At 40.1% G+C, this 22,014-nt stretch overlaps 1 long non-coding RNA gene across 2 annotated transcripts in view; it reads right to left on the bottom strand.

Moving 5' to 3' along the window:
• LOC123365260 overlaps positions 1 to 22,014 on the bottom strand; it is a 96,702-nt gene that overhangs the window by 25,556 nt on the left and 49,132 nt on the right. The gene's annotated exons all lie outside the window — the stretch shown is intronic.

Raw genomic sequence — 22,014 nt, 5'->3', positions numbered from 1 at the left:
AATCCTTTTTTAAAAATCTCCAGACAGACGCCATAGCAGGGACTCAGCGCACTGCAGCGTGACAAGCGTAACGGAAAGCCAAAGAATCAAATGGACGCTCATGGACTGGAGGACTGGAGGACTGAAGCTATCCCACAGTTCCTGCAGCCTCCGAAAAGTATTTGCATTCTTGGCTGAGCTCCAAATGCTTCTAGGGTCAAACACAGTGTCCGCGGTGGGTCAGGGCATAGCTTGGCAATCTACTCACCCCCCACACACACCCCCAGAAGCGAAAGGGAAAACAATCCTCTGACTCTTTTACATGTCACCCTATCTTTACTGAATGCTGCAGATAGACACGATGCTGCAGCCGTCAACACCAACATCCTCACTCCCCCCCTGCCATGGGTGGCTGATGGTACAAAAGGACTGGTAACCGTCCTCGTCATCAGCCTATTGGCACATGGGGCAGTAACCATGCTGACTAGCATCCGTCAGGTCGATCAAGGGCGCCTGGCCCTAATTTTTTCTGGTGGATGGTGGATGGTGCAGTATGGCTGGTAACCATCGTCATCATAGCAACAGGGGGCTGAGCTCCATCAGCCCCCACCCTTCATGTGTAAAGAACAGATTCAGTTGCCCCTGGACTAGCAGAGGGATGCTGGGCTTCTCTCCTACACACTGCTTAATGTCCTGTCTGGACTATCATAGCAGCTGGAGGCTGCCTTCCACTCATTTCTCACTAACAAGTCACCATGTCTTTTTATTCCTGCATTCTTTATTACTTCATCACACAAGTGGGGGGACAATGCTACGGTAGCCCAGAAAGGCTGGGGGAAGAACGGAATCAACAGGTGGGGTTGTTACAGGAGCACCCCCTATGAATAGCATACAGCTCATAATTTCTGCAGGATCTGACACAGAGCAGCTGTGCTCTCTGGTTCTATGATACAGTGGTTATCTAGTACACTTGCCTATATTCTAGGCAGGACTGATTCTATTTTTAGATACCAAAAAGGAGGGATTGACTCAGGGAGTCATTCCCAATTTTGGCTTTTGCGCCCCTGGCTAAGAGCAGCCAGGGGCACTTATGACAGCAGCAAATGGTACAAAAGGACTGGTAGCCATGATCATCTTAGTTCCAATTTATGGAAGGGTTTGGATGGTGCAGTATGGCTGGTAACCATCTCTGCTGTCATGCAAAAGCAAAAGCATGCTTCTGTGTAGCGCTGCTGAATCGCCTCTGTGAGCGGCATCTAGTACACATACGGTGAGAGTCACAAAAGGCAAAACAAGCTCCATGATTGCCATGCTATGGCATCTGCCAGGGCAATCCAGGGGAAAAAGGCGCGAAATGCTTGTCTGCCGTTGCTTTCCCAGAGGAAGGAGTGACTGACGACATTTACCCAGAACCACCCGCGACAATGATTTTTGCCCCATCAGGCACTGGGATCTCAACCCGGAAGTTCCAAGGGGCGGGGGAGGCTGCGGGAACTATGGGATAGCTAGGGAATAGCTACCCACAGGGCAACGCTCCAGAAGCCGACGCTAGCCTCGGACCGCGGACGCACACCACCGAATTAATGGGCTTAGTGTGGCCGCGCGCAATCGATTTTATAAAATCTGTTTTACAAAACCGGTTTATGCAAATTCGGAATAGTCCTGTAGTGTAGACGTACCCGAAGATCTAATTTTAAAGAAGGAGACTGGGACTTAAGTCTCTTGGGTTTTATTTTTAGTTCTCCCTCCGTATCTCTCTTTGACCTTTGTCAAATCACTTAACCTCTCTGTGACCCTCTCTGTGACATTTGTAAAATAGGTGCTATAAAATACTTCAATGATACATTGGATGAACTAAATTAATATTAATAAAGCTCAGATATTTGGGTGCAAAATACTATATATTAAGGCACCAATTTTATTCCCCTTACTAATGCAAGTAGCCTCACTGAAGTACTGTATAAAATGAAAGTCAGCAAGGTGATTGGGACATGCCTCCAAGTGTAAATTACAGCATAAACAAACAGCAAACTAAATCAGCATACAGGCATTTAACAAGCTCTAGATTATATTTCATCATAAAGAATAATCCACTCACGTACATTACTACTTATAAATACAATGACTTGGAAGAAAACAGAGAACCTTATTCTACAGAGGAAAAACCAAGAGTTTGACAGCTAGTTTCATAAACACTTCAATGCTGTACTACACAGCCACGCAAAAACAGGGAGCCTGCAAAAATATTTGGAATTGCCCTATCCAAATATGGAACTATCCTACCCAGAACGGAAACCTGGAAACCACACTTAGCTCCCTGTATGGCAACTAAACAGTGCTACTCTTACCATACACAAATAGTCCGAACTGTCACACTCCTGCAGTTAGACAACAGAAAACCTGTGTAGTGAGCAGTGTTCAAGATTCAGCAGAGGCAGGCTGTCCTTTTCAGGAGAGCATGAAAAAAGAAAATAAATACATCAACTCTCCTCCAGACTGTCAAATTGTGAAAATCAGTGTTGGAATGTTAACACACAACCATGTAATGAATCAAGGGCAAATTTAATCCTTCATCTCAATAGCCTGGCCGTAATCCAGGAAGGTCCTCAGCATGAAGGCTGTAGTGAAGCCAATCCATGAATATCTACAAGAGCACAAATATTACACTGAAGGCTCTATTAGTATAGACATGACCAATAATGGCATTTACAGAAAACGTATCAGCTATTTTATTAGGGGATTAGAATGTAATGCACTGTGTCTAACTAACTATATATTTAGTTAGACACAGTACATATACATGTCTATATATATATATATATATATACAGACGAGAGAGAGAGAGAGAGAGAGAGAGAGAGAGAGGGGGTATATGCAAATAAATGCATAGCTGTACGAGGGAGAATTCCTTCTGCCTACCAGACCTATGTTATATGTATTTACAAGTTCAAATACTGCTAAGTAGGTGGAATCAACCAAGAAATTAGTGGCCATAACAGCAAACAAATGGATAGCTGAAATACAGAACCCAGATTTTCCCCACCATTGGATCCTTCATGAAGGAAAAGCTTCCTAGCTGTATGAACAGTAGGACAATAGAACAAACTGCCTAGAGAGGTTGTGGAAGCTCCTTCACTGGAGGTTTTCAAAAAGGAGGCTGGATAGCCATCTGTCTTGGATGGTTTACAATCCTGCATCTTGGCAAGGTGTTACACTAGATGACCCTAGTGGTCCCTTCTAACCCTATGATTCCATAATTCTAAGGGATTCCCACTTTTGTGCATGTATAACATTTGCACATGTGTGTGTGTGTGAGTATTATGTGCACAACCCACCTCTCTGCACACAAACTGGATATTTGTACACACAAAAACACTCATGCAGACAGATAGCTGTGGGACAAATTATTTAATACAGAGGGTTCAACCTTTACGTCTGTCACTGTTAGTTCTCCACATCCGTTTTTGATATCAATGCATTCATTCCTCTGCCATCTGCAGACAGCATCCAATGATCCAGATTGCATCGCCTAGAGCCATACTCAGAGAAGGAAGGTGAACTGCCTCCAGGGCACAATCTACCCCATTTCTGGTAAGCGATGGAGCACTCTCCACACAATACAGAATCTTTACAATAAGAATGGATAGGCTTGGAGTAGTGCAGAAGATTGCCCAAAAAGGTAAATACAGCTGAAAGTTGTATTGCTTTTTCCATCAAATACCTATACGCTGGGAAGAGAATCCCTATAGGGATAGCTAAAGTCAGAGGAGATAGGGCAGCTTCACTGGATCCATGCTGCAAGGGAGTGGAGAAGTGATGTAATTCCTAGGCTTTTTGTGGGGCAGAATACCCTTCTCATTCTATAAAGGCAGCCAAACTCCTCTCCCAAACCAGAATACATCAGGATTAACTGGGTGAAATCCTGGCCCCACTGGAGTGAATGGAAGTTTTGCTATTTACTTCAAGGTGGCCAGGATTTCATCCTCTGTGAGGGGACCTTCACTTAGCTTTTATTCCCATAGGCCACTCCCTGACTTTGAGATTTGCTGCACTACAGGATCAGTCTGTTTTTGAGAGCCAGAGAGAGCAAAGGACATGTACTCCCACAGTGAGGAGCAGCCTGAGCTACAGAACCTGACATAGATCCAGGCCTTATGACAGAACCAATAAGTATGTAAATAGATGAGCCTTATAGAGCTGAAAGTAATCTCAATTATGCAGATAGGCACAACTGTGGACTGAAAGGTACAAAAAGGTGACAAACTACTGAGAAAAAGGGGATGCAGCTTAGAATAATTCAGCATAGCTATGCATTCTGTTTAGAATATATATATTCTAAGAATACATGTATTCTAATACACAGCCCTCCCCACCACACACACACACTGCCTAATATTAATGTCCCTATGGTTCAGAAAATTAAGATCCTAACCAAACTCCCTTCCAAATCTAGCATACAATGTGCTACCATTGACTTGCCATTCCTAAATATATATATATATGGAAGACGACAACTTCCAGTCAACTCAGAGATGCACAGTTAAAGCTCTGTTGGAAATGTATTGTGTAATCCTTAATTTATAAAATTAAATTAAATAAGTATGAGAAGTATTTTAAAGAAAAAATGTACCTGCTTTTCAGAACACTTTCCTGTTTAATATGTTGTAAAACAAATGTCAGTATCTCAGGGGATATGAAATATTGATGAATGCTATAGTACATGTTGCTGCTATTCCCCTAATACTCACATTTACAGAATAGCAGTACAACAAATCATGTGCAACTCACCTAACTGGCTCAAGTGTAATTTACATCTGTTCCATCCTTAGCTTGTTTTAAAAAACGGATTGTGTCTCTCCCAGCCAAGACTAGATGTGATTTTTCACTTGAGCATCCCTCAAAACATCTTTGATTCACAGGAAAAGATGATCTAATTTACAAAAAGGATCCCAAAATGCATTGCAAGTACTACCTATAGCAGTGATTTAGTCCACTTCTCTGGGGTAGAACAACGCAACAGTTTGACACAGCAACACACATGACAAATTATACCTCCCTCCAGTTGACACTGCAAGGAGAATGTAATACAGTACATTAGAATTAGGTCAGGAGTAGGTTTCACACCCCTATTCTTATGAAAAAAGTTACAAAAGGTTTATAATAAGCACAAATGGATAGGGCCTCAGTTTTAGATTTCATCCAAAAAGCAGCCCTTCCAAAACAGTGACGCTCTTCTAACATCACACTGGGGCAGTGCTTCGTGCTGACTTGCAGGAAAAATTGCTAACTATGTGTTTAGGCATTTACACAATGTTTATCACCATGGTATTGGAGCACCTGATACCTCAGAATCATAATCTCCTACAGAATAGGTGTTCTTTGGAGATCTTCTAACCAGGCAATGTTCTAGACCTAAAACCTCCTCAACTTTTTTTCAAATCTGATAAAACCTACATGGATGGTGATATGAAGGTGATATGAAGAATAAATGGTCCACACAGATTACACCTGGCCAACCTTTGATTGTAAACATGAACATATGTAAAAAACAAAACAAACAAAGAAACAATATTCAGCCATTCTTGTACTACTACTTACTGGTTTCAGTGGGTACGATGTATGGTAGACAATGGAAAACTTGGTCCCTTTCCCAGAAAGCTATAGTCTAAATTAGACAGACAATGCAGTTCAGACAAATAAAAGAATAAGCTGACCAGATGAAGGTCCAATACAAACATGGTCTGTATTTTTAATTTTAAATATAATTTCAATGGGATTTCCTTATCAGGTCATCACTGGAAGTTCTTGAGGAAAAACATCTGAGTTATTTTTAAAATCAGACAGGTGCAAGGTTTTGGTGTGATTGTAAATCAGGTAAGGGTAGCCATGGATTACTAAGGAAAACACCAGTTGACCAGCTAGTCCGATAGCTTCATTACTATAGAACTGCAGTTGTAATAGGTCATTTAAGGGCTTTCATTTGTGTATATACAGGGAGAAGTAACGGTATAACAAAATGGTTAGTTATAAGCAAGCTTTAACCACAAGTGCATTATAATTTGCTAAATTCTATACTTTGACACCAACTGTATGGTTTAATCAGCATTCTGTAATCCCATCATGATAACTGTAAAGAGCAAGCACCTGGGAGCAAGTTAAGAAGTTAAGAGTTTGGTTTAACGATGTTGTGGTTAAACTAATGCATTATATCTTCTGAAAGCAGTGGGCTGTTAAACTTGGTAGTTGGTGGTATGCAGGATTAATTCCTCTCCCCGCTGTCAGAGAGCAGGGTCTATTTTTCCTAATACAAAATTGAGAGATTTGCAGTGTTTATCAGGCATGTGGTTTTCAGAAGACTTTCTACATGGTATACGCGAAGCATTAAAAGGAGCTTTTTCTCTTGGGAAATAAAAATCCTATATTATATATTAGGGGGGAGGGATAGCTCAGTGGTTTGAGCATTGGCCTGCTAAACCCAGGGTTGTGAGTTCAATCCTTGAGGGGGCCACTTAGGGATCTGGGGAAAAAATTGGTCCTGCTAGTGAAGGCAGGGGGCTGGACTTGATGACCTTTCAAGGTCCCTTCCAGTTCTAGGAGATTGGTATATCTCCAATTATTACCTATTTATTACCTATATGGGACTCAGAACCATTGGTACCAGCTAAAATGTTGGATTGTCCATATTCTGTAATTGCATCTCTAAAACAAAACAAGGTTCCAGAATTTCTAATGAAAACTGAGCTATAAAATGAGTCCCACCCCACCCTTGAGTCTTCAATGACTTCTTCTTCAGCTATTTCTTCCTGATAACAGACTTTAGTCCAGAATTGTTAATCTCACACAAGTAGCTCTAGCTCTAATCAAGTTTCATGGACTACTTGAGGGGTAAAGCAAACAAGATTTGGCCTTCCAGTCAGTTAAATAGTACAGTGCTAATAGTACAGTTAAAATAAATCAAAAACATTAAAAACAAATGGCCAGAAATCAGTTTGGCCCCACAAACAATGTGAAAATAATATGAAGGGGATAGCAGCTGCCAGCCAAAAAATCAGGGAAATTCTTAACTGAGTTGAAACTTGTAAGAGAAGTTAATTCATTGTACACTTCACTGAAGCATGTTCAATAGGTCCTTCTATCACAGAGGTCCACAACACTCAGACACATTCATCTAGCCCTTGTATTACAACATTACATTGCAGTTACAAAGACCACATAGGATAACACCACCCAGGACTGTGAGCTCATGTGTGGCACTGGCTGGAAATTGTCTTCAAATTCTTGCTCTTGTGGGTAAAAGCTGAAAATACATTGCCCTACCTATGGCAATTCATTTACAGGATTGGTGTTTTCCTAGAAATTATTGCCCAGTACAGTAACTAACAGGACAGCAGGTTTTAACTCTGAACATTTATAATATAAGCCAGTGGTTTTCAACCTGTGGTCCACGGACCCCTGGGAGTCTGCAAACCATGTCTAAGATTTCGAAAGGGCTCCGCACCTCCATTAGAAATGTTTTAGGGGTCTGCAAATAAAAAAAAAGGGTGAAAAGCACTGATACATGCAATAGTGAAAAGATAAAGCAAAAGGAGCTAAGTCATAAAAGCCAATTACCTAGTATACAAGTGCTGGAGTAGCATGTTTTTAAGGAGAAGTAGATATCCATGCAACAGAGATTTAACTAAGCAGAAGAGGGGAATTTTATCCTTGACTTTAAATTGCCAGGATGAAAAGTTTATTGAAAGGAGAAACAAAATAAAGTAGCAAGAGGGATTGCACAGTTAGTGCAGAATGACACTGAGTCAGCAGAGAGGAATGATATACATATTTTGGATGACACAGCAGAGTCAGTTAGGCTACAAGTTAAGGACAATAAAGATAGTCAGGTGATCTTGGGATGTTGCTCCTCCAGGGCAGTTAGAACAAATAGCTCAGGAAACATTTTTTCAGATGAAGAGGTCTGTGAAAAGACTAGAACTTTGATCATAAGGAACTTAAATTACTCTAATATCAATTGGGATAACTACTAAGCTAAAAGTAAGAGGAGGGCATATTTGTAGTGGTAAAGCAGGATTGCTATCTTTGTCTCATTGCTATGGCTACTCAAGACTTAATTGTGGGAAGGAAGCCAAGTATGATAAATGGGGTTGGAGCTGGTGAGCATAGGATTCAGTGATCAAAATATCAGTGCATCTGACACACTACTGGGAGTAATTCACTGGAGGAATGAACACAAAAGTTTTTGTACTTAAGAAAGCTGATTTTCTAAAGAACTTTGATTGGATTTCCCTAATGTACAGGAATTCTACTCAACGGAAGTGAGAAATACTTCAAATACTATTGGAGAGGAATTAAATTTTTTCCCAGATAAGTCTGAACACTAAACATTTTTTTAAAGCTTTCACTAGTGCAAGTGGTCCATTTCACTCTCCAAACGGGGCTTTAGCATAAGTTCTGGCACTCAGATGTTTAGCTCCAACTAATGCCCTTATGCTAAAAACTCCAAGAGGACAAGGCTGAAGTGCAGTTAAGATGTTGGGCATTTAAACAGAAATTTCAAAAGCACTTAGGGCCACTTTCAGCACATACTGCTCCTGATTAAATAGGTGACACAAGTTAAGCCACTCAGGAATCAACTGTCCGCTGGCTCATGTGAACACCATACCCCTGAAATTCCACTCTACAGTGATAATTTTTTTTTAAAGAAATACCCACATACACTAGAGAGACAGACTGAGTAAGCAATAGATTATGGGGCCTGACAGCTAGGGCAGGAGACTTGTGGGGGAAGAAGTGCACCTAGGCATTTGCTGTTGAGAGAGAAAGAGCTTGCACTAACTTCTGGCTGGAGCCCAATACCTGACCATGCTAAGGTTGCAGAGCACGGGCCAAATTTTCAAGACTCCAATAGCCCTCACTCCCTCCAGAGTGCTCAAAACTGCATCCCTCTTTGAAAATTCCTCTACAAGAGAGCAAAAGAGGCCACAGTGGTTAACTAGAAATGTAAAGAGTAAGCTAGAAACATGGAGAGGTGGCTTTAGGAGAGTTAATGTTAAGGAGAGAAACTGGGAGATATTAAAAAAGTAAGTAGAATTCAACTAATAGGATAATTAGAGCAACAGGTATTTATTTATTTGGACTTCTGAGGACAAAAAAAAAATCCAAAAATGGTCCACCATAGTCTGTGGTTGTGGTTGAATCTGTCCAAAAACAAGAGGGGAATAAATGTGAGAAAAGATTGTCTGTCTTAAAAAGTAGACAAGCACCCATTTGTTTTAAAAGAAATGATAGCAGGAATGATTGGATTTCTAACTTCTTTAAAAATAAAGAAGTTCCCCAGTTACATGTTAACTTTTGGGGAACGGAAAATAGATTTAAAATTATAATAAATAAAATATAAAAATCAAAACCAGACCTGTTACCTTAACAAACTGTGAGGATATCCTAGAAAAGATTTAGGGAAAGAACTCCTAGAAAAGTCATAAGCTGATTAGATAGTCAACATGAATTTATGAGAGGGAGGTTTTAAGTAACCTGTTAGAGGCTTTTGAAGATAACTGTTTCCATGGTAAATAAAAAAAGTGGAATGAATGTTGCATACTTATACTGAATGCCATTTAGAAAGATTCCACTGTAAACATCATTGTTTAAGTTAACTCTTGACTACGTATGCAGAGAATACTAGAATCTTAAATATTAAAATGCTTCAGAAACAACCTGTAAATGATAACTTTCCTGCTGCAGCTCCCCAATTTACTTCAGCAACATAAGGCATGGGCGGGGTGACCAGATAGCAAGTGTGAAAAATTGGGACAGGGGGTGGGGAAGTAATAGGTGCCTTTATAGGAAAAAGCCACTAAAATTGGGACTGTCCCTATAAAATCGGGACAACTGGTCACCCTAGGCATGGGATATCCTAGAGATCCTTTTTGAGAAATCTCTAGTTCAGAATATCAATGTGTGTAAATACTTCTGCTAGGAAACCCTGATTTTATATTTGATTTCAATATCAAAATTGAGATCCAGATTTGAACCCAATTAAGCATTCATCAATAGATAGTGGCAGACCAATGTGAGTTACATACACTCATCTAAGGGCAGAAATTGACTCATAGAATATGGGGTGGGTGGGGGAGAGAAAAAGCAGAACATACATGTTTTAAATAATGAATTATTAGAGAGATGCCAAACCAAACACACACCAGTTCCACATTTCACATCTGGGTGCTCGCTCTCTCTGATGACCCAAACTAAAACTCGTATTTTGTGGGTTCAAAATCCTCTGCTCCGAACGTATTCTGAGAACAGCTGTGTAACAAGTTTGCACACTCACTCTGAGTCATCCCCAGCCTCCTCTTCAATAGAGGGTGAATATTCTCTTGTAACAGGTTACCGGGTGCCAGGACCCTGCACAGAAAGGCAGAGCTATTCTGTTGCTTCACCCTGGCAGTATGACCTTAAAACTGCCTGATATTGAACTCAATTATCAACCCATTAAAACATGCAGCAACCTCTGTGGTGAAATGCACTGACACTACGACTATGTGTGAAGCCCCACTGACTGTGCCAGGGCTGAATTTGTCTTCAGAATTTGTAAATACAACTTGCATAAAATTGCTGCTTTTAGGCACTCTTGTTAGCAAAGAACCCAATGACTAAATATAAAGAGAAAATGAACTTCTGTACTCTCGTCCCTCAGACGTTCATTCAAGAATAGTGTTGCGGCACCTCAGAAGGCTGGAGTGGGAGAAACCTGCATGTTACTGCCAGTGTGGTACCTATTTTGTAGATACAGGACTTCAGTTTCCTAAGCTGTCTCTCACCAGTACTAACCTTTAAAGAAGATCAAATGTGATATTAAAATTACTTTTCTGGCAGCCAATTCGGAATGGAAGGATTTTTCTATTATCAGAAGTGCTGGGTGCAAATTATTATTTTAAAATCACTTCTGTAAAGAATTTCAGCCTCAATTCATCTGACAGGGGGGGGGGGGTCCTGACAAAATGCACCATTCAGCTACATGATCACACTTTAAATTTTGAATGTTGTCCTAGTCTGTAACTACATATTCATTGTTACTGCCAGAAAGAGGGTCCCCGTGACAAAACCTCCTTTTTCCTTTCTTCACAGAACTGCAAAATATGCACTGACCCAATATGCTGAGTGTTTCCCACTTCTCATTTATTATTGGAATCTCTTGATTGTGTTGATTAAAGTTTTTCATTTAGGACATCCTGTTCCCGTAATATAGCAAAGACATGTTGACTTGTTATGAAATAGCCCTATACAAACTGATGACACTACTTACACCTATATAGAAAAAATCACTTGTACAGTGCCAAATATGCATTTGTAAATTGATACTGTAGAAAAAGGCAGCATTATATTAGGTATAAAAGCTTTAAAAAGAGAGCCTATGAAATAAAATCATGTTTCCATATTTGACCTTCAAATTATGCCTTCACTCCAATCTCATAAATGTTTGATTTACTTTCATTAGTATTTAAGTCCATCTTCTCTATTTTTTTTATTTTACTTCTGCATCATTTTATTCACTTTTTCACTAGTAACTTCCACTACTGCTGTTTCACATTATCATTACAAGAAGGAAAACCAAATCTAGTCTCCATGCAGTTTTAGTACTGGTGTAACTATTTCAGTTAGAGATGTGATTGGTTAGTTTTATTTAAAATGAAATAGTTATACTGGTACAAATCCTGGTGCGGATGCACTTATACTGATATAAAACGTGCCTTACCCCACTACAGCTTTACCAACACAGATATGTTGTTATAACTATACCAGCAAATCCCTGCTAGAGGAGATTGATTCTGTTTGTACCAGCAAAATATTCTTTAAAAAACAAAACAAAACCCATACACTTTCCCAAATGAAGTAAGATATATTGATAAAATGGACATTTTTGCTGGTATAAATTGAATCTACATGAATGCTTTTGCCAGCATAGCTATTATGTTGGCCAAGAGGGGGGGGTTAGGGATTCAGCCCTTTGACTGACATATCTATGCCATAAGTATAGACCTAGCCTTATTAACTTATGGGAAGAGAACTTAGCGATACAATTATAAGGTACTTTTATACTGTAACTTCATCCATGGGAAGGAGTAAACCACTTTACGTAGTACAACTTTTATGTGGAGACAAGGCCTAAGGAATAGGAATTTGCAGTATAGTGGTTGAGCAGCATTCACAGTGAGGACCTTATTTTCCAAAGAAATAATACATATTATGCTACCAAAAATTCTTGTTGTTGGAGTGTCAGTGAGATTACATGAGGCTGATTAACATGAGCAGATCTCCACGTACTCCTCCTTACTTTGGCCACAGGACCTGATGTGAAAATGGTGACAGACAGCCCTTCCCTACCTCACAGGGATGTGGTAAGGGTAAATTCATTATAGATTGTGAGGCACTCAGATACTATGATAATAAGAACATTTAATTACCATAAATAAATATTTATAGATTTTTAGTTATCTTTCAAATAAAGCTAGCAGCTGGAAACAGGGAGGAGAGGTCAGCACTATATGTCCAGCCATATATGTGCAAACCACTGGTCATCCCCAGCACATAGTTGGGAATGTGTGCCTTACCAAATAATAGCTAACAAGGCACTTAAAGTCATATGGCACATTTAATCTTAGAGGCAGCTTAGAAGTAAAGTAATACTTTAGAAAAAAATAAGAATTAACAAATAAAATATATCAAGCATACCAAACTTCCATGGTAACTCTTAAATTAAGCCATACATGTCACACATTAAGATCCGATTAATCAATTTCCAGGGTTTTATTTAAACAATTCTAAACTGCAACTAGAAAATCATGTTTGTACATCTGTAGTCATTTGTAGGTAATGTTTGCTCACAAAGGGTAGTTACAAACAGTGTGCATACTCTAAACAAACAGGAAAAGTTGTTTATTTAATAAACCAAACCATATGTCATGTTTTTCTGTTGTAGAAAAATGGAATCTCTGAAATGTAATGAAAAAGATGCCTTCAGAGAGGCCTGTTTCTGTGTCTGATTTGTGCCTCAGTCTCCCATGAAAGTCAATGGGAACTTCATGCAAGGAATATATTCAACATTGGGCATGAATTTAAGTTGCAACAACATGCCAATATTTCAGAACATCACTATTGTAGCATAGCTAGACTGATACTAAGAGTGAAATGTCACAAATGATTTAGGGTAAAAATGTGTTTTTGTATGTTGTATCAGAATGTAGACCTTCAATACAAGCTAGGACTTAAAAATCCAAAATATTTGTTTGTTTTATTTATAGTCTCTCTAATGTCACTCAGAGTATTTGAGCACCACATAAACATGAAAATTATTAAACATAATTCACCTTCACAGCACTCCTGTGACGGTGAGATATATTATCCTAATTTTACTGATGGGGAGACTGCTTACCTAAAGTCACACAAGAAATGTTTGGCAACACTGGGAATAAAATCCTGATTAGAACTGGTTAATAATTTTCCACTAGAATTTTGATTTTTAATGAAAAGTGTTGTGTCAACAAACAAACAAACAAAAATTCCCACAGGAAAAAAAATGTTTATTTAGATAACATTTTTCCTATTTTCCAAATGGGAAAATGGATTTGAAATATTTTGACTTGTTGAACTGACCCAAAACATTTCATTTCAAATTAGTTCAGCATTAAACTGTATTGCCTTTTAGTGCCACATTGCCTCCTGGGAGTTGTAGTTTGTGTTCCTCACGGCCCATTCGCTCCTATCGGCCAGGTTCCCTGGTTGAACTGTAACTCAAGATGAAATGCAGTCTCCCCTGTCATCGAGTGGCATGGCTACAGGTGAATAACGGGAGATGTAATCCATTTCTGAATCTAAGGGCTTGTCTACACGTTGCAGCAATGGGCATTACAGAGTTGCTGCTCTGCCTGCTTTGGGGATAAGGGGAATGCTCCCACCAGCCTTGCCCTTTATCAATTCCTTCCTTTTCTGGTCTCAAGGGGGATGAGTCAGCATTGCCACACCGATCCGCTGTGCATCTGGAGCAGCATCCGGGCCCCTCTCTACCCTGCCCTCTCCCTCCCTCCCCCACTCTGCATTAAAGCAGCGTACTCCTTCCCCTGGCAAGCCAGACAGTGTTTCCCCCACTTAAAGCGTGGTGTGGTCATTATGGCAGTGGGCACTTCAGGGTTGTGATTTCTAAGGTAAAACTAATGTGTTGCATGTTAATTGGTCTGTGTGGGCCCTGCTGGTGCATGCTAACGTTTCCTCAGTGTGCTAGGGAAACTTTAGTGCCCACCAGCAGGGCCTACACGGAACAATTAATGTGCAACACATCATGTACTTTAGAAATCACACCCCTGTAGAGCACATTACCCCACCACATAGACAAGTCCAAAAATTTTCAGAACATTAATTTTCATCCCACATCTGGATGAAAAGTTGACATATCCCATTTTAATGAAATTCAGCTTTGAAAGATCAGCATTTCTCATGGGCAATGCCAGCTCTCATTCAGCTCTAATCCTGCTGTCTAGAAACACAATCCACTGCTTAACCACAAAACCATCCTTTGTACTTACAGACTGCAGTCCTGCACCATCTTTTGCCATTATAACTATTATGCTCCACTGTTTTTTTGCAGAGTGTCTAAGAACATCACATAACTAATATAGAACCCCTAATTCTCCCTAGATTGTCCAACCGGTCTCCATCACTTAACCGCACTTCCAACCATCACCACCACACACCACTACTTCTTCTAGTTTTCAGACAGCACATAATCATCCATGTGTGTTATGCACAGGGATACATAGGTCATAAGCACTCAGAGGAAGTGTTCATACAAAGGTTCACACATATAAACCCAAAGTGTGTGCACTCTAAAACAGACATATCCATGTGCTATTAAAAAAGATTAAAATGAACATGTTTGATCAAGGTGTGTTCTATTTATATGCACTAAGTTATTTTCCTACCTTTTATTACATAATTTAGAATAATTATTCTTCAATGTATTAAAAGTCTTCCACCATGTTAAAATGACATCATCTAAGAACAGTTTATGAAGTGGTATTTTATGGTGTAGTAAGAAATTACTTTGATAATTAGAATTTAGAAAAAAACCACCAAAGAGTTGACTAGAATCATTAATCTTTCAGGTGAAAAAGGAAGTTTTAAAGTTAATACATTGTTATATATTAAAATGTTAGATTTACCATATATATCTCTCAATTTCTATTCCTTATAAATAAATACTCATTTATTCTGCTCTTCATACTTATACTTTGTAGATTTTATAAAATCTGTTTATTGATTGCTCTGCTTGGGATCTTTGGAATTATTGTTTCAAATTTATGTATGACAATAAGCCCTGGTTAAAAGCTCCGTATGCGTACAAAATGGCAGAAGAAGAAAGCAAGTGAGACTGTTCCCAGTATTCCTCTCAGTGAGGGAAGAGAGATCATACATTGGGACTTATTGATCGGTCCTTGCTGTATGTACTCAAGGGTCCTCAGCAGTGTTTATGATATTTTACGCCACATTAACTGTTGAGATGATATGCTATGACAGCTCTTAAAAAATGTACCCCTGAGCTCTAAATTGTTCCAATTATGGCTTTAGCATAACAGTTATCTACCAAGGGGCATAGCTCACTGCTCTACGATGGAGAGGAGTAGGAGGAAGCCAATAATCTTCACGTATGCTGACATCCTCCCCTTCCCAGTTCAAGCCTGTCATTGCTTTCCTTCACTGTAGCTTTTCATAATCCTTAACATATGGCCCTTGTTTTGATAGGCATGAAATTACATCAAGGTCATTTTTAATAACTGTCAATAGCCCCAGAAAAGCGGTCAGTTTTATTGACACCTTAGTTGAAGGGCTCAGGGAGCTGTAAGTAGCACACAGGCCCTGAATGGGAAAGCTGATCCACTGGGAACCAGATTATTATTGATATTAGTAAATTAGTATTGATAGAAATTTGATGAGTATCGTGCATCTGGATCACTCCACAATACACTAATGTCAACAGACGCACACAGCTCTCTGTTTCAGGCAGACATTTATTTACATTCTTTTCATCTTGTTTTTCCTCTCTTTTGGGGGGTGAGTGAGGAGGAGTTTGCAGGAGGACCAGGGGGAGACATAGAAATTGAGATGGGTTGTAGATATCTAAACATTACTAATGTTGTCAACTAATTTCTTGAAAATAGAAGCTGCTATAAAGAGACTCTGCTCCCATCTTTTTTCCTTTGTTGGGAAACTAAACACACACACACACACACTCTCCCCAATGCAAGAGACTGTTCAAGCTGCCATAACTAAATCTGAATTGAAACCATTGCATCACATATAATATTTTGAAGGAATGTCAAACACTAACAGGACTACAGTGTCCAATGGACTTTAGCTTAGTTCTTTATAGCAACACCAAGGTAAGACCAGGATGCAGAAAGGAATTGAATTCCCCACTGGCATGTACCTCCTGAACTTGGTGGCCATGTCAGTGATTACAGAATGGTCCAAGAAAACAGGAGGAAAAGAAGAACAAACAAACATTCAGAGGGGCTAGATGCACTGAGGCAAGTTCACATCACTCCAGAAGTTATTCATCTAGAGGCCAACATCTGTGGAAATAAATAACAATCCTGACGTGCTGGTGAGCTTTGGAATTTGGAGAGGGTATATAAACAGAGGGATAGGAAAAAATTACAGACTACTGAGATGACAACCAAAGAAGGATCAGAAACACCTAAAATTGCAGGCATTTCCAAAGCCTAGAGTAATACAAAAAAGTTGCAGGGTGTTTTGCAGGTTTAAACTAGTGTAAATGGTGAGCTCTTTGTAATGTGAAGTCTTTAAACACTGATTTGAGGATTTCAGTAAAGAGGTTAGAGATCTATTTCAAGAGTGGGTGAGTGAGGCTCTGTGGCCAGAAATGTGCAGGAGGTCATACAATGGTCCCATCTGACCTTAAACTCTAAGGGTACGTCTACACTTACCTGCCGGTCGACGCGGAGAGTTCAACTTTTTGGAGTTCGAACTATCGCGTCTGATCTAGACGCGATAGTTCGAACTCCGGAAGCGCCGCGGTCGACTCCGGTACTCCACATCGGCAGAAGGAGTTGGCGGAGTCGACGGGGGAGCCGCGGAGTTCGACCCCGCCGCGTCTGGACGGGTGAGTTGTTCGAATTAGGGTACTTCGAATTCAGCTACGCTATTCACGTAGCTGAATTTGCGTACCCTAATTCGAACCCCCTTCTTAGTGTAGACCAGGCCTTAGTCTATAAGTAAATTTGGAAGTTGAGAGGCGGTAAGGCTATTGTTTGGCTAATTATTTCACTGTACCAATTTTAAACACTTCAAACGAGAACCTTACAAAAAAAATACACTATCTTTTCATAAAGAGAATAAAGTTCTACCATATAAAACTATAAGAAAAAAAAAATCAGACTTGCAATGGAATATAAATGCCCTAAATTATGCTACCTTAATTTACCCATTGTAAATACTACATCTATTTGTGTGTTTATATTATGTTCCTATTTTATGAAGCATATGACTAACATTTGGCCCAAAATTTAAACATCCACCCTCAGATCTTTCACTCTAATGTATTCTATTTCATATTAATACATTTATAATGTTCTCATCAAGGAATAGTGATGGCATTTCAGCATCATGGTGCAATGTTTTGTAGTAATACAGATAAAAACTTCATCCAATAATCTTATATCTTAGGCCATCATGTCAACATTACCACTTATGCCAGCAAAACTTACATTGCTCAGATGTGAGAAAAAAAATGCACCCCCACTGTCCCAGGAGCAACATAAGTTTGTCCGGCATACGTGGTGGTGTGCACAGCACTATGTCAGCGGGAGAGCTTCTCCCACTGACATAGCTACCACCACGCATTGGAGGTGCTTTAGTTATGTCAATGGGAGCACAAAGCAGCTACACGAGAGATCTTAGTTTTGCAGCTGCAGGGTACAGCCCTGCTGCTGTAAGGTCTCCAATAGAAACATAGCTTAAATGACTAGAACTGTATCATGTTAAGGCTAAGGCTTGTTTTTCAGGTTTGAGGCCAAATTGGGACACCAAATTCTCATGAGTTGTTCTCCTGAGATTTTGTCCCAAGATTTCTGCCATTTCATGAGAACTCCAATATCCAGAGGAATGGAGATTTCCATTTCTAGAAAATCTCTCCCATTTAGTTGGGTTTTTTTAAAACTTAACCCAAATAGGAGGGGGAAAAAAAGAGCATGTTCTAGTATACAGAATAAAATCTGAATTCAAACCACCATTTCCATTACCCTTACAATTCAAAGGCATTTACATCGGAGATTTTTGCCTGGGCCCATCCGTAATTATAAAAACTGCTGCGGCAGTTCAGACCTAAACACCACCAAATGGCTCAAATTCTGATCCCTAGTTCCTCCAAAAGAGTTCTCTCACAAGAGAGTGTGTATTCAACTGTTGGAAAAGTCAAGCCCCATCCCATCCGTCTTCAGAACTAAACACAGGGAGTTGACAACTACACTGAGCTGTGAAACCACAACTAGCCACATATTCTAGATAGATGCTTATTAAAAAGGAAGGACCTATTGCACTATTTTCTCAATTATCCTGTGACTTTGTAGCCTTTGTTCTTGGAAGGATTACCCAGAGAAATATGCTATGCCAAATAAGGACTCATATTTTCCTGACTGTTGAGTTCTGCAACAGGGGCTGACACCTGAAATTAACTGTCATCCCAGGCTGGAACAGAGTATAAGACAGAAAACAGTAACTGTTTTACCCACATTTGATTTCTGTCCCTCCTTCCCCCCCACCCCTGAACTTTTAGTTCAGTTCTCTCTCGTCCATTCACTTTCCCCACTGGGGCTATGGCTACACTACAGAGCTTACAGCAGCGCAGCTGCACCGCTGTAGAATTGCTAGTGCAGACGCTCCAAGCCAATAGGAGAGCGCGCGCCCATCAATGTAATTACTCCAGCCCCTGTGATCAGTGATAACTATGTTGGTGGGAGAAGCTCACCCACCAATATAGCACACCAGAGCTTTGGTCCGTGTAACTTACATCACTCGGGGGTGGGGGGGAGGGGAGGGGCTTATTTACATCCCGGAACAACATAATTTATACTGACTTAAACTGTAGTGTGTACATAGCCTAGGTTTCTACACATCCATATTTCAACAAAAGAGTTTTGCTTGTTCAGAAATTTGCATGCTGGTTGAGCACTGGTTCAGGGTTCCATTCATTTAGTGAATGCTCAGCTGCCTAGAGTGCTCAGTTTACATGGCAACATTTCAAATCTTTTCAACTTAGTGATCAACACACAGTTAGTTGAAAATTCTGGTTAAGTGCTCTATTCACTCTTGCCATATGGGACAGGAGCCCCTCATCATTATATAAAAAAATGGTTGTCACAACAAAGCCACTCTCTCCCTTCCAAATGGAAGCTGATTAACATCGATAAATATAACTACAGCACCAAACCACAGGAAGATGGTAATAATTACACTCTTTCTTGCACTTCAGGATTTTTCCTTAAAGGTAGTGAAGGAGCATCAACCATACAGACAACATAAAAATAATAATATAATAGTATCCAATAGACTATGCATTGCCCTTCCTACACAGAAAACACCATTAGCCAAATTCTGTTCTAAGTGCACACACACAACTCCCAGTGAAATGAATGACACATGCATGCATACATACATACAGCTATCTAAGGATACAATCTGTTCCATTCTAAATGTGCACATAGCCACAGCACTTGGAAGAATATCACTGGAGAGGCTTAAAAGTATATAAAGTTAAGAAAGCAGGAGGAGGAGTCTGGTATCGCAACAAAGTGATTTAATGTATGCATATGAGTGTTGTTTAACAGTGAACACAACTCAAAAGTGCAGCATTTTCTACAGGCCCTGCCATGCTGAAAATATCATGAAGGCAACTGTCCTGTAGACCTCTCTCCTCCTTGCAGGAATTCACTTAATAAATCTCTCACTGCAGGAAGTTTTACTTTTCAAATGGTCTTCACTGGGGGAAGACCATTCTGAAAGTTCTTGTTCCCTTGTCATTGGCAGATTGTATTGTAAAATGAATACGAAGAAATCCTGCTATCTGATTGGTTGGCAAATGTTCCCAACAGTGCAGATATACTTCAAAATCAGCAAGGTTCAGAACTCGTTAACCTCATCATGACTTGAATACAATATCATTACACCTTTAAGGCCAGCATCAGAAGAGCAAGAGAAAAAAGGAGCTAGATATAGCTACTCTGAGTTCACTACAGGCAAGTTCTACTGTATGCCCTATTAAAACCAATCCACCAAAATAATTTCTGTATGCTATTTCTCCATTAGTACAACAGATATATGTGAAACACCCCCAGCCCTCCACCTCCAATAACTGAATTTCCCCCAGCAAATTGTGTTTTCCTCCTGTCCCCACTTTTAAATTGGAAAATTACAGTGTTGCCAGCCTCAGATTTTAATTGTAGTTCACAGATGTTTTGGCTTGCAGTACACACAAAAATAGTAGACTATAAAAGCAAAAGGTAAAATTTCAAATGTACTTTAAAATATGCTAGATCATTACAAAGACAGACATGCCAGGTCAGAGATTTCAATAACTTCTACAGTGAGAAGGTGAGGTGCTGTAATATGTACTAATGGGACCCAACATTTTCTGTTGTGACTTAGTGTAGAATTTGAATCCAGGCCCGCAGGGGTAAGACACTAGTGTCCAAATCCAATGTTCCACACTGCAATAAACCAGAAGGTGGCTAACTGCTGGCTGAACTATATTATACTACTGCAATATGAAACTTCTGAATGTCTCCACTATGTCTGCCTGCAAAATGACTGCACTTTTGTTTTCAGATATTCCAGAGTCCTATCTGGAATTAAGTTTACAACACCAAGACTATGTGCAGTAGAGTAGAATATTCTATTTTTAATGAAACCGCCCTAGAGAAAGATACTTGCTTTGTATTGTATAATTTTTCTGGACATAATCTTATATAGTAGACTAGAGTATACCATATGGAGAATTGTGTTCTTTTCAGCTGCCTTCATTTGCTTGAATCAGGGGTCGGCAACTTTTGACACACGGCTCGCCAGGGTAAGCACCCTGGCAGGCCGGGCCGGTTTGTTTACCTGCCGTGTCCGCAGTTTCGGACAATCACAACTCCCACTAGCCACGGTTCGCCGCCCCGGGCCAATCGGGGCGGCGGGAAGGGGCAGCCAGCACATCCCTCGGCCCGCGTCGCTTCCCACCGCCCCCATTGGCCCAGGATGGCGAACCACAGCCAGTGGGAGCCATGATTGGCCGAACCTGCGGACACAGCAGGTAAACAAACCGGCCCAGCCAGCCAGGGTGTTTACCCTGGCGAGCCACGTGCCAAAGGTTGCCAACCCCTTGCTTGAATGAAAGTGCAAGTAGAAGGATGCTGTGAACACAAACTATCCCAATCCATCTTCATGGGGCCAAATAGTTGGCTTCCCAAATATCCTCTGCCACCTACCTGGATAATCTGCTACCACATTCTGAGACAACAGGATTTCAAATGCTCTGCTGTTGCTTCTGCTCTGGTTCTTTGAACTGTGCAAGCATACTAGAGCTATCAGTACAAATGTGGCAGGGTGGTGGTGGTGGAAATGGTTATTTGAAAAATTCCAAGACAGTAAGAAAGTTTGGGTTCAAGGTGATTTTGAGGGATGAACATATATTTTAATGTCTGTTTGGCTGGCATGGGAGTTACAGAGAAAGGGGTTGATAATGTCCCTATTTTTCTGACAGTTTATCCATTCTTAAAGTCCCATGGAAGCCGTTCAACTCAGGAAGAATCACATGCAACTCAGGATTCATTCTGTAGTTTAGTATCTACTGTATCAGTGCATATCTCCAACATCATAATAGAGATATAAAAGAAGAGCTTGGAAGGATTCATTTTTGATGGGTAAACGTCAGTTTCATCATACACACAATAGATATTTCTGTCAATAGTAGCCAAAATTTAT

This window comes from Mauremys mutica, chromosome 2 (assembly GCF_020497125.1).
Source record: "Mauremys mutica isolate MM-2020 ecotype Southern chromosome 2, ASM2049712v1, whole genome shotgun sequence".
NCBI lineage: Eukaryota > Metazoa > Chordata > Testudines > Geoemydidae > Mauremys > Mauremys mutica.
This window is presented reverse-complemented; position numbering and strand designations above follow the sequence as displayed.